This window comes from Schistocerca piceifrons, chromosome 1 (genome assembly GCF_021461385.2).
Source record: "Schistocerca piceifrons isolate TAMUIC-IGC-003096 chromosome 1, iqSchPice1.1, whole genome shotgun sequence".
Taxonomy (NCBI): Eukaryota; Metazoa; Arthropoda; class Insecta; order Orthoptera; family Acrididae; genus Schistocerca; species Schistocerca piceifrons.
The window spans coordinates 940,702,792-940,713,335 of record NC_060138.1 but is presented as its reverse complement, the minus strand read 5'-3'; positions in this window follow the sequence as shown (position 1 = coordinate 940,713,335).

Sequence of the window (10,544 nt, the reverse complement as noted above, 5' to 3'; positions counted from 1 at the left end):
GTACTGAGAGGAAGTGCTCTACGCAGCCTCCGCAAAATCGTCACTGAAAGAGGGCTGATGCTAGCAGGGCATGTTCTGTGCCTCAAAGATGGAGGTCTCTGCAAATCAGCACACTGTTGTGAATACCAGCTGACGGATGCACGAGAAGACCTTATAACAACTGGCAGCGAGCTTTTGCAGAGGTTCTTCAATGCATGGACATGAAGTGAGAGGAAGCTGAAAACCTGACAGCCGGAATGGAATGTCGTGTGGCTAGGGCATCCCCTCGGGTAGACCGATCGCCTGATGCAAGTCTTTTTAGTTGACGCCACTTCGGCGACTTGGGTGTCGATGGGAATGAGATGATGATGATGAGGACAATACCCAGTCCCTGAATGGAGAAAATCACCGACCCAGCCGAGAATCGGAAATAATCCCCTTTGCACGGCATTTCGTCGCGCTGACCACTCAGCTATTTGAGCACCTGACAGCTGCTCGAGTTCGCTAGATGAAACTTGTTGTCCGATGTACTACCTAGCATTGCAGGAACCAATTCCAAACAAGTGAGAACGCCAATGAAACAGAATGAAAAATTCTATAACATTGTACCCTTTGTAATAATCTGTGGCCAACGGCCCTGCCGCAGTGGTAACAATGGTTCTCGTCAGATCGCCCATTTAAGCGTTGGCTTGGCTAGCACTATGATGGATGACCGTCCATGTCTGTAGACTGTTGTTAACAATCCGGTTCCACTCAGCCCTTGTGAGACGAATAGAGGAGCTAATCGACTGAGAAGTTGCGGCTCCAGTCACGAAAGGCCAAAACGGAAATGGGAGCTGTGTACTGACAATATGCCCCCCACATCCACAACCAGTGATACCTATCGGCTGAGGAAGACATGGTGGTCGATCGGCACCCTTGAACCTTCGGAGGCCTGTTCGGACGGAGTTGATATTAGTTTTAATCATATTCATCTAGATGATGAACTAGGTATACTGAAACGAGAAATGATTTGAAGTATCCATCATTCAGCCTTAGTGCGGCACAGGAAGGCATTAGGTCTTTAGCCAAAGCAGAAGTATTTGACCACCTATTCAGTGATGTAAGGAATTTGATAGACAATCGAACTGAAAAGAAACTTCTTTTGAACTTCTTCTGCTTGGTAGAATAATTCTGGATGTGTAATAATATGGTGTGTGTGTGTTCGTTTGTGAGTTCGCGGTTGTGTGTGTGTGTGTGTGTGTGTGTGTGTGTGTGTGTGTGTGCGTGTGTGTGTGGCTTTGAGAGAAAGAAAGAGAGAGATATTGAACTTAGTGAAATATATTTATTATTTTATTCATGGCTGGAATTTTTAGCAAACGTAATATATACTTTTAACAGCTAATATATTTTTATTACGCTTTACTTTCGACAAATTAATTTCTTATCTTCAGCAGGCTGCAAAATTAAGTATGTTATAAACCTGTAGATCTTGGCTATACATTTATGTGACATAGAGGAAATATGTTACAGAAACTTACTTAGTATTAGTATAGCAGATTTTAGTGTCTTCTTCCCAGAAGCATGATGCCATGCTATGTCCCGAAATGTACATGTTGTATGTGATTATTGCAAACACTGATTAATAGTTTACAGTAACTGAGTCACTTCTGTGTATCTGTTGTGCTAGCATAAGGGCACATATATAAAGTCATATATCAAAAAATTTAAACTAAATGTATAAAAATATTATGAACAGGGTGAGTCACCTAACATTACCGCTGGATATATTTCGTAAACCACATCAAATACTGACGAATCGATTCCACAGACCGAACGTGAGGAGAGGGTCTAGTGTAATTGGTTAATACAAAACCATAAAGAAATGCACGGAAGTATGTTTTTTAACACAAACCTACGTTTTTTTAAATGGAACCCCGTTAGTTTTGTTAGCACATCTGAACATATAAACAAATACGTAATCAGTGCTGTTTGTTGCATTGTAAAATGTTAATTACAGCCGGAGATATTGTAACCTAAAGTTGACGCTTGAGTACCACTCCTCCGCTGTTAGAGCGTGTGTATCGGAGAGCACCGAATTACGTAGGGATCGAAAGGGAACGGTGATGGACCTTAGGTACAGAAGAGACTGGAACAGCACATTACATCCACATGCTAACACCTTTTTATTGGTCTTTTTCACTGACGCACATGTACATTACCATGAGGGGTGAGGTACACGTACACACGTGGTTTCCGTTTTCAATTTCGGAGTGGAATAGCTTGTGTCCCGACATGTCAGGACAATAGATGTTCAATGTGGTGGCCATCATTTGCTGCACACAATTGCAATCTCTGGCGTAATGAATGTCGTACACGCCGCAGTACATCTGGTGTAATGTCGCCGCAGGCTGCCACAATACGTTGTTTCATATACTCTGGGGTTGTAGGCACACTACGGTACACATTCTCCTTTAACGTACCCCACAGAAAGAAATCCAGAGGTGTAAGATCAGGAGAACGGGCTGGCCAATTTATGCGTCCTTCACGTCCTATGAAACGCCCGTCGAACGTGTACCTCACCCCTCATGGTAATGTACATGTGCGTCAGTGAAAAAGACCAATGAAAAGGTGTTAACATGTGGACGTAATGCGCTGTTCCAGTATCTTCTGTACCTAAGGTCCATCACCGTTCCCTTTGGATCCCTACGTAATTCGGTGCTTTCCGATACACACGATCGAACAGCGGAGGAGTGGTACTCAAGCGTCAACTTTAGGTTACAATATCTCCGGCTGTAATTAACATTTTACAATGCAACAAACGACACTGATTACGTATTTGTTTGTATGTTGAGATGTGCTAACAAAACTAACGGGGTTCCATTTAAAAAAACGTAGGTTTATGTTGAAAAACACACTTCCGTGCATTATTTTATGGTTTGTATTAACCAATTACACTAGCCCCTCTCCTCACGTTCGGTCTGTGGAATCGATTCGTCAGTATTTGATGTGGTTTACGAAATATATCCAGCGGTAACGTTAGGTGACTCACCCTGTATAACACATCCGAAAAAGACATAGCACATAATTTTAATAGGTTTCCATATTTTCACTCAGTATGTGTGTAGTAACTGCAACACAGATCGTTTGGATCTCATAGAAGCTGCAATTATGATCGATGGAACATGCAAAGCACAAGATTGTAGTTACTGAAATGTCAGAATTTTTGTTTAGCATAATGACATACCACATGTACATTTCTGAAAATATCATGGCATTATGATTTTGGGAAGAAAAGTAAGTTTCTGCAATATAGGTCTTATACTTCACATTAATGTATAACCAAGTATACAGATTTGTAATATCCCTAATTTTATAGGCTTCTGAAGATTACAAATTAAATCGTCGAAGCCTGTGAAGCATAATAAAAATCTATTTCGAGCTGATGACTGAATTTCATTGTGAAAAATAGTTAAGTCGATACAAATTGCTGTACGCGAAAAATGGTGCTTATACGTCTTGTATGTGTTCAGCATTTTTGCGTGTTTTAAGTCAGAACGTGTGTTGTAACTGCAAAACTGACACTTTGCATATACACTACTGTCCATTAAAATTGCTACAACACGAAGATGACGTGCTACAGACGTGAAATTTAACCGACAGGAAGAAGATGCAGTGATATGCAAATGATTAGCTTTTCAGAGCATTCACACAAGCTAAGCGGCGGTGGCGACGATAAAGGTCGGATTGTAGCCTATCGCGATTGCGGTTTAGCATATCGCGACATTGCTGCTCGCATTGGTCGAGATCCAATGACTGTTAGCAGGATATGGAATCGGTGGGATCAAGATGGTAATACGGAACACCGTGCTGGATCACTAGCAGTCGAGTTGAAAGGCATCTTATACGCATGGCCGTAACGGATCGTGCAGCCACGTCTCCATCGCTGAGTCCACAGATGGGGACGGTTGCAAGACAACAACGATCTGCAGGAACAGTTCGACGACGTTTGCAGCAGCATGGACTATCAGCTCGGAGACCATGGCTGCGGTTACCCTTGACGCTGCATCACAGACAGGAGCACCTGCGATGGTGTACTCAACGACGAACCTGGGTGCACGAATGGCAAAACGTCATTTTTTCGCACGAATCCAGCTTCTGTTTACAGCATCATGATGGTCGCATCCGTGTTTGGCAACATCGCGGTGAACGCACATTGGAAGCGTGTGTTCGTCATCGCCATACTGGCGTATCACCCGGCGTAATGGCATGGGGTGCCATTGGTTACACGTCTCGGTCACCTCGTGTTCGCATTGACGGCACTTCGAACAGTCGACGTTACATTTCAGATCTGTTATGACCCGTGGCTCCACCCTTCATTCGATCCCTGCGAAACCCTACATTTCAGCAGGATAATGCACGACCGCATGTTGCAGATCCTGTACGGGCCTTTCTGGATACAGAAAATGTTCGACTGCTGCCCTGGCCACCACATTCTCCAGATCTGTCACCAATTGAAAACGTCTGGTCAATGGTGTCCGAGCAACTGGCTCGTCACAATACGCCAGTCACTACTCTTGATGAACTGTGATATCGTGTTGAAGCTGCATGGGCAGCTGTACCTGTACACTCTATCCTAGCTCTGTTTGACTCAATGCCCAGGCGTATCAAGGCCGTTATTACGGCCGGAGGTGGTTGTTCTGGGTACTGATTTCTCAGGATCTATGCACCCAATTAGCGTGAAAGTGTAATCATATGTCAGTTCTAGTATAATATATTTGTCCAATGAATACCCGTTTATAATATGCATTTCTTCTTGGTATAGCAATTTTAATGGCCAGTAGTGTAGTAGAGGGCGCAGTTATGCTCTATGGAACACGCAAATAATCCGTGCAAAGCTCAAGCGTGTAGTTATTGAGGTGTCAAAATTGCCGTGTGTGGGTTTGGCAGGTGCGGAGGTGTCACGGTGTGGGTTTACAAGCGCGGCCCGCCCTGTCGCCGGAGCCGCAGCCGGCCTTTGAGGGCGGGTCGCACGCGTGCCTCTCGCAGTCGTGCTGGCGGCGCTCAGCGTCAGAGGCGGTGCTGCAGTCACGCGTGTATCGATTGGCCGCGTGCCGCGAATGTGGCGCGGCGCACACGCAGGCGGGTACTCCTCCCTCCAACCCTCCCACCATCCTACCGTGCGACCTGCCTCCCGCGTCCGCGTGTAACAGCGAAGGTGACAGCTCAGACGACTATTATTTGAAGCAAACAGCAGGTGCTACCATTGCGTCAATATTTACAGTGAAACCGGAAACCAAACGTCTATAGAGTTTATACAGGGTTCGTGTTCTACATCTACATTTATACTCCGCAGGCCAACCAACCATTTGTGGCGGAGGTTGTTGTTGTTCCCTTCCCGCCCCCCCCCCCCCCCCCACCCACCCACACACACACACTTCCCTCCAGTACTAAACTGGTATTCCCTTCCAGAATGAAATTTTCACTCTGCAGCGGAGTGTGCGCCGACATGAAACTTCCTGGCAGATTAAAACTGTGTGCTGGGCCGAGACTCGAACTCCGGACCTTTGCCTTTAGCGGGCAAGTGCTCTACCAACTGAGCTACCCAAGCTCGACTCACAAACAGTCCTCACAGCTTTAATTCCGCCAGTACCTCGTCGCATACCTTCCAGACTTCGCAGAAGCTCTCTTGCATACCTTGCAGAACTAGCACTCCTGGAAGAAAGGGTATTGCGGAGACATGGCCTAGCCACAGCCTAGGGAATGTTTCCAGAATGAATATTTAACCACATGAAATATTGCGCCCAGTAAAGATTAACATAAGCAGTGACAAAACTTAGTTCTCTTAAGGGTTTCCGCTAGCAATAAATTTTAAGGAGACAATGTAAGGTTTATATCAATTTAGCTCTAACACGTAGATAGTGATTGAATCAGGACACAGACACTTTAGCAATTTCGGCAACAAATAAATAGCGTGAACAGCCTTGCCATTGAATAAGTAGTAGGCCAAAAAAATGGTTCAAATGGCTCTGAGCACTATGGGACTCAACTTCTCAGGTCATTAGTCCCCTAGAACTTAGAACTAGTTAAACCTAACTAACCTAAGGACATCACACACATCCATGCCCGAGGCAGGATTCGAACCTGCGACCGTAGCGGTCTCGCGGTTCCAGACTGCAGCGCCTAGAACCGCACGGCCACTTCGGCCGGCTGTAGTAGGCCATTTGGAAAGAATTTGTAACACCCAATAACTAGGGGAGTTAATAAAAACAGTCTTTAAATGCCTTGCTCCCCATTAAATAAACAAACCTACAGTAATTAAATGAATAACAAATCAGACACACTACGCTCCACTCAAACTCTTCAGTGGAAGCCAAGCCAAAATGAAGATTCCATTAACTGACTAGCACTTTAGTCACACTAAAGCTCAACTCAGTGTTGCCAGACACATATGGGACAAACTTATACAAGATTCTGAAAGGAGCACATAGGTAATACCGGTAGTGGAGCTAACTCGTGCCACTGAACATTAAGGTACTAGTCCGGGGCACAAGGTGGTGTACAATGAGGCTGCGTTAGTACTATACTGCGCTCCAAAACATTAATTCAAATGGCCAATTCAAATTTAAGTACACATAAACCAGCATTAATTAACGAGGTGTGACACCAGGTCGCTCGAAGGGATGACAACACTTAATTGAAAAGACGAATGCCGGAGGCGGCAGTAACATCAAACACCTTCTCCGAGATTTAACCAGGAGTCACTTCCCGCTATACGAGTAAACACTTAACCAAGCACAAGGAAGGAACCCCAAAGAGAAAATTCAAATAAAACGCCCAAAAGATTATAAAGCACAGGGAACCCCAACTATTTAAATTAATAAAAATTTGCGCTTCCCAAAGGCAGTGTAAACGCTAATGCTACACTTAAGAGGCCACCAAAATTGGTTACAAAAGTCTTATACATTTGATCCCTTTCCTTAAAAGAAACACAAGGCTGCTTAACTTCTGCTGGACGTCCGGTATGGCTCGTGTAGGATACACCAGGCAGAATCCCAAGCTAGGCGGTCGCAAGGCATGGCGAGCAAAATCAGGAGAGCAGACAGGCAGGCAGCCAACACATATCCTCCACCCTGAACCGGCAGACCACGTACAACCAACTCCACATATACGTGGGTGCTTCCCACCTCGTACCTCTCGGCGTCTCAGCAGGTAGCCCGAGCAAACGTCAACTGCCACTCAACCCACGAATGCGGAAAACATCAAGGCAAGCAAAGATAAGAAACATCGAAGGATCGATAATGGACATTAAAGAGACTGGCGCGCTAGTAACGACCGCCACGGCCCACTTCTATTCTTCAGAATCGCTTTTCTGCCAATTTCGAGTCTACATTCTACTTCGGCCATCTGCAGTTATTTCGCTGCCCAAATAACAAAACTCATCTACCATTTTAAGTGTTTCGTTTCCTAATTCCCTCAGAACCACCCGTTTAACTCGCGTAATTTCCTTTATCCTTGTTTAGAAAAATTCAAATGGCTCTGAGCACTATGGGACTTAACTTCTAAGGTCGTCCCCTAGAACTTAGAACTACTTAAACCTAACTAGCCTAAGGACATCACAAACGACTATGCGCGAGGCAGGATTCGAACCTGCGACCGTAGCGTTCGCGCGGTTTCAGACTGTAGCGCCGAGAACCGCTCGGCCACACCGGCTGGTTATCATTGTTTAGTTTATGTTGAAGTTCATCTTATATCCTCCTTTCTTTCAAGAGGCTGTCCCTTTTGTTCAACTGCTCTTCCCAGTCCTTATCTGTCTCTGAGGGAATTACAATGCTATCGCCGAACTTGAAACTGTTTATTTCTTCTCGGTGGACTTTAATTCCTACTCCTAATTTTTTTTCTTTCCTTTATTGCTTGCTCAAGATACAGACATGCTCAGGATACAGAATGAATAGCATGGACGACAGTCTACAAGCCTGTCTCTCTCCCTTCGCAACCACTGCTTCCTTTTCATGCCCTTCGATTCTTATAACTGTTGTCTGGTATCAGTACAAGTTCTAAGTAGTCTTTTCCTCCCTGTATTTTAACCTTACTCCTTTCAGAATTTCAAAGAGAGTATTCCAGTCAACATTGCCAAACGCGTTCTCTAAGTCTACAAATTCTTCCCTTCTAAGTTAAGCCTTATGGTGTGTATTGCCTAGTGTGTTTCTGTATATCTCTGGAATTATAACTTATCTTGCCCGCGGTCGGCTTCTAACAGTTGTTTCTTTCTTCTGTAATGAATTCCTGTTAATGTTTTGCAGTCATGACTCATTAAACCGATAGTTCGGTGATATTCTCACCCGTCATCACCTGCTTTCTTGGAACTGGAATTATTAAGTTCTTCTTGAAGTCTGATGATATATAATTTTAATAAATCACGCGTGAACATAATTGCAATAACGACTGTGACCAATTTTGTATTGTCTAACACTACGCCCAGGATAAAACGGCCGTTGGTGCCTACATTGCTGCACAATTGCGCAAGGAAGGGATACTTTATTTGTTGATGGATTTATAAATTAATAAAGAAATCCCGGATCTTGTACTAAGTGAACAACAAGAATGTAATCAGGATTGTTTCTTCAATATTTTCGATAACCATCTTTAATTATATGTGGGTAGCATGTACTGGAGATAGGTTTCTGATGTTGGCTTCCCAGATGACTATGACCTGCACATCTGTCTTCCTGCATCCATTTGCTAACAGCCGCTATACGTCAGTCTCCGCTGGTTTAACGAGCTGAGAGGTGGTGCTTCATGCAGATGGATACCCCTGCTACCTTTGATACTATCGTTGCTTGTTTCCAATGTCCTTTGTTCTGCATTCATATGTTAAAATTTTTTGGGTATTTACTTTAGTTAAATATGTTATGTTCCGTTAGTAACTATTCTGGCATTCTTAAGTGGTCATACTTGTACAACATTTTGTTCTTGGTTTTCGTAGCGATGTAAGGTAAACATGTTTATATTCTAGTAAATTTTTTAACCGTGGTATTTTTTTATTAATTATTATTAGTGTCATCTGTTTATTGCAACTTATAGCATTTACGCTGTCTCATTATTTGAAATGAAATCGTTTGTTTTCATTTATCCCTTTAAGTTTAGACTCACTCTTTTTTTATCTCGTTGGTATAGCTACAGCCTTATTGAAGTTGTCTTTAATACAAGAATGTTAAGTTCTTCACTTTTATTACTTTTCTATTTTTGTAGTACGTAAAATTGAATGTGGTTCACGCTCATCTGATAACCGCTTTTTTTTCTTACGTGCTGCCAAGATATGCAGACGAGGCGGTTACCCTTATAGTATAAGTGGACTTATTGACTCATTATCTTTACCATGTATATGTATATTCTTGAATTCCATTTAGGTCAGTGTCACCTGAAACAACTTTTTGTTTCTGATTATTCAAAAAATGGTACAAACGGCTCTAAGCACTATGGGTCAACAGTCCCTCCAGCTGCAGTGGCCGAGCTGTTTTAGGTGCTTTAGTCTCTAACCGCGCGACCGCTACGGTCGTAGGTTCGAATCCTGCCTCGGGCATGGATGTGTGTGATGTCATTAGGTTAGTCAGGTTTAAGTAGTTCTAAGTTCTAGGGGACTGATGATCTCAGAAGTTAAATGCCATAGTGCTCAGAGCCATTTGAACCATCAACAGTTCCCTAGACCAGGAACTTCTTAAACCTAACTAACGTAAGGACATCACACACATGCATGCCCGAGGCAGGATTCTAACCTGCGACCGTAGCAGCAGCGTTGTTCCGGACTGAAGCGTGTAGAACCGCTCGGCCACAGCGGCCGGCTCTGTTTATTGTTCTCAATCTGACTATGGTTGTGTGAAGAACCGAAACTAGTTACCAAGTTTAATATTCTACATTTTTTCTGCGAGATAGACGATTAAAAGATTTTGTATAATCTTGGTTTAAAGTTTTCTGAGAACAGGTTGAAGTATTCAAGACAGCACAAACGTTTTGTAACTGGGATATTTCTTTCAATCAGTCATTTCTATCGCAGAGACACTGGACAAATGGTTGCGTGGTGCAACTGTGACACTCGTATGACAGTGAGGTGCAGGCACATTACTTATTGCCGTTAAAAGAGCGGCACGGTGCGTACTAATGGAAAAGTCATCCTCATGTCTGCTCTAGCACGTCCTCATCAACGCGCACAGTTACTGCTCTGACGTGAGTTCGCAGCAGGATCTGGTAGACAGCATTCTTCTCAAGGACCACACCCCTTCCCCGCCTCCCACCAAAAAAAGAAAAAAAATGGAGTCATGTCTCGAGCGCTTGGGGTCCAGGACTAGATCCTCTTCTGCAATGCAGCATGAAGCTTTCGTCTCTTCTGTGGTACCCTGGGCACTATGGTTGGTGGTAGCCGCAATTGTTGAGACGCTTGGCGGACTATTTTGGTTGGGCTACGGGTAAATGACGCACTTCACATATGGATCTCTTGCTCGGAGGCCCATAACTTGCCATCTTCATGAAACTTCTGGATCTCTTGACACCACATACACTGACTGATAGTCAGACGTAATGGTCGTGTG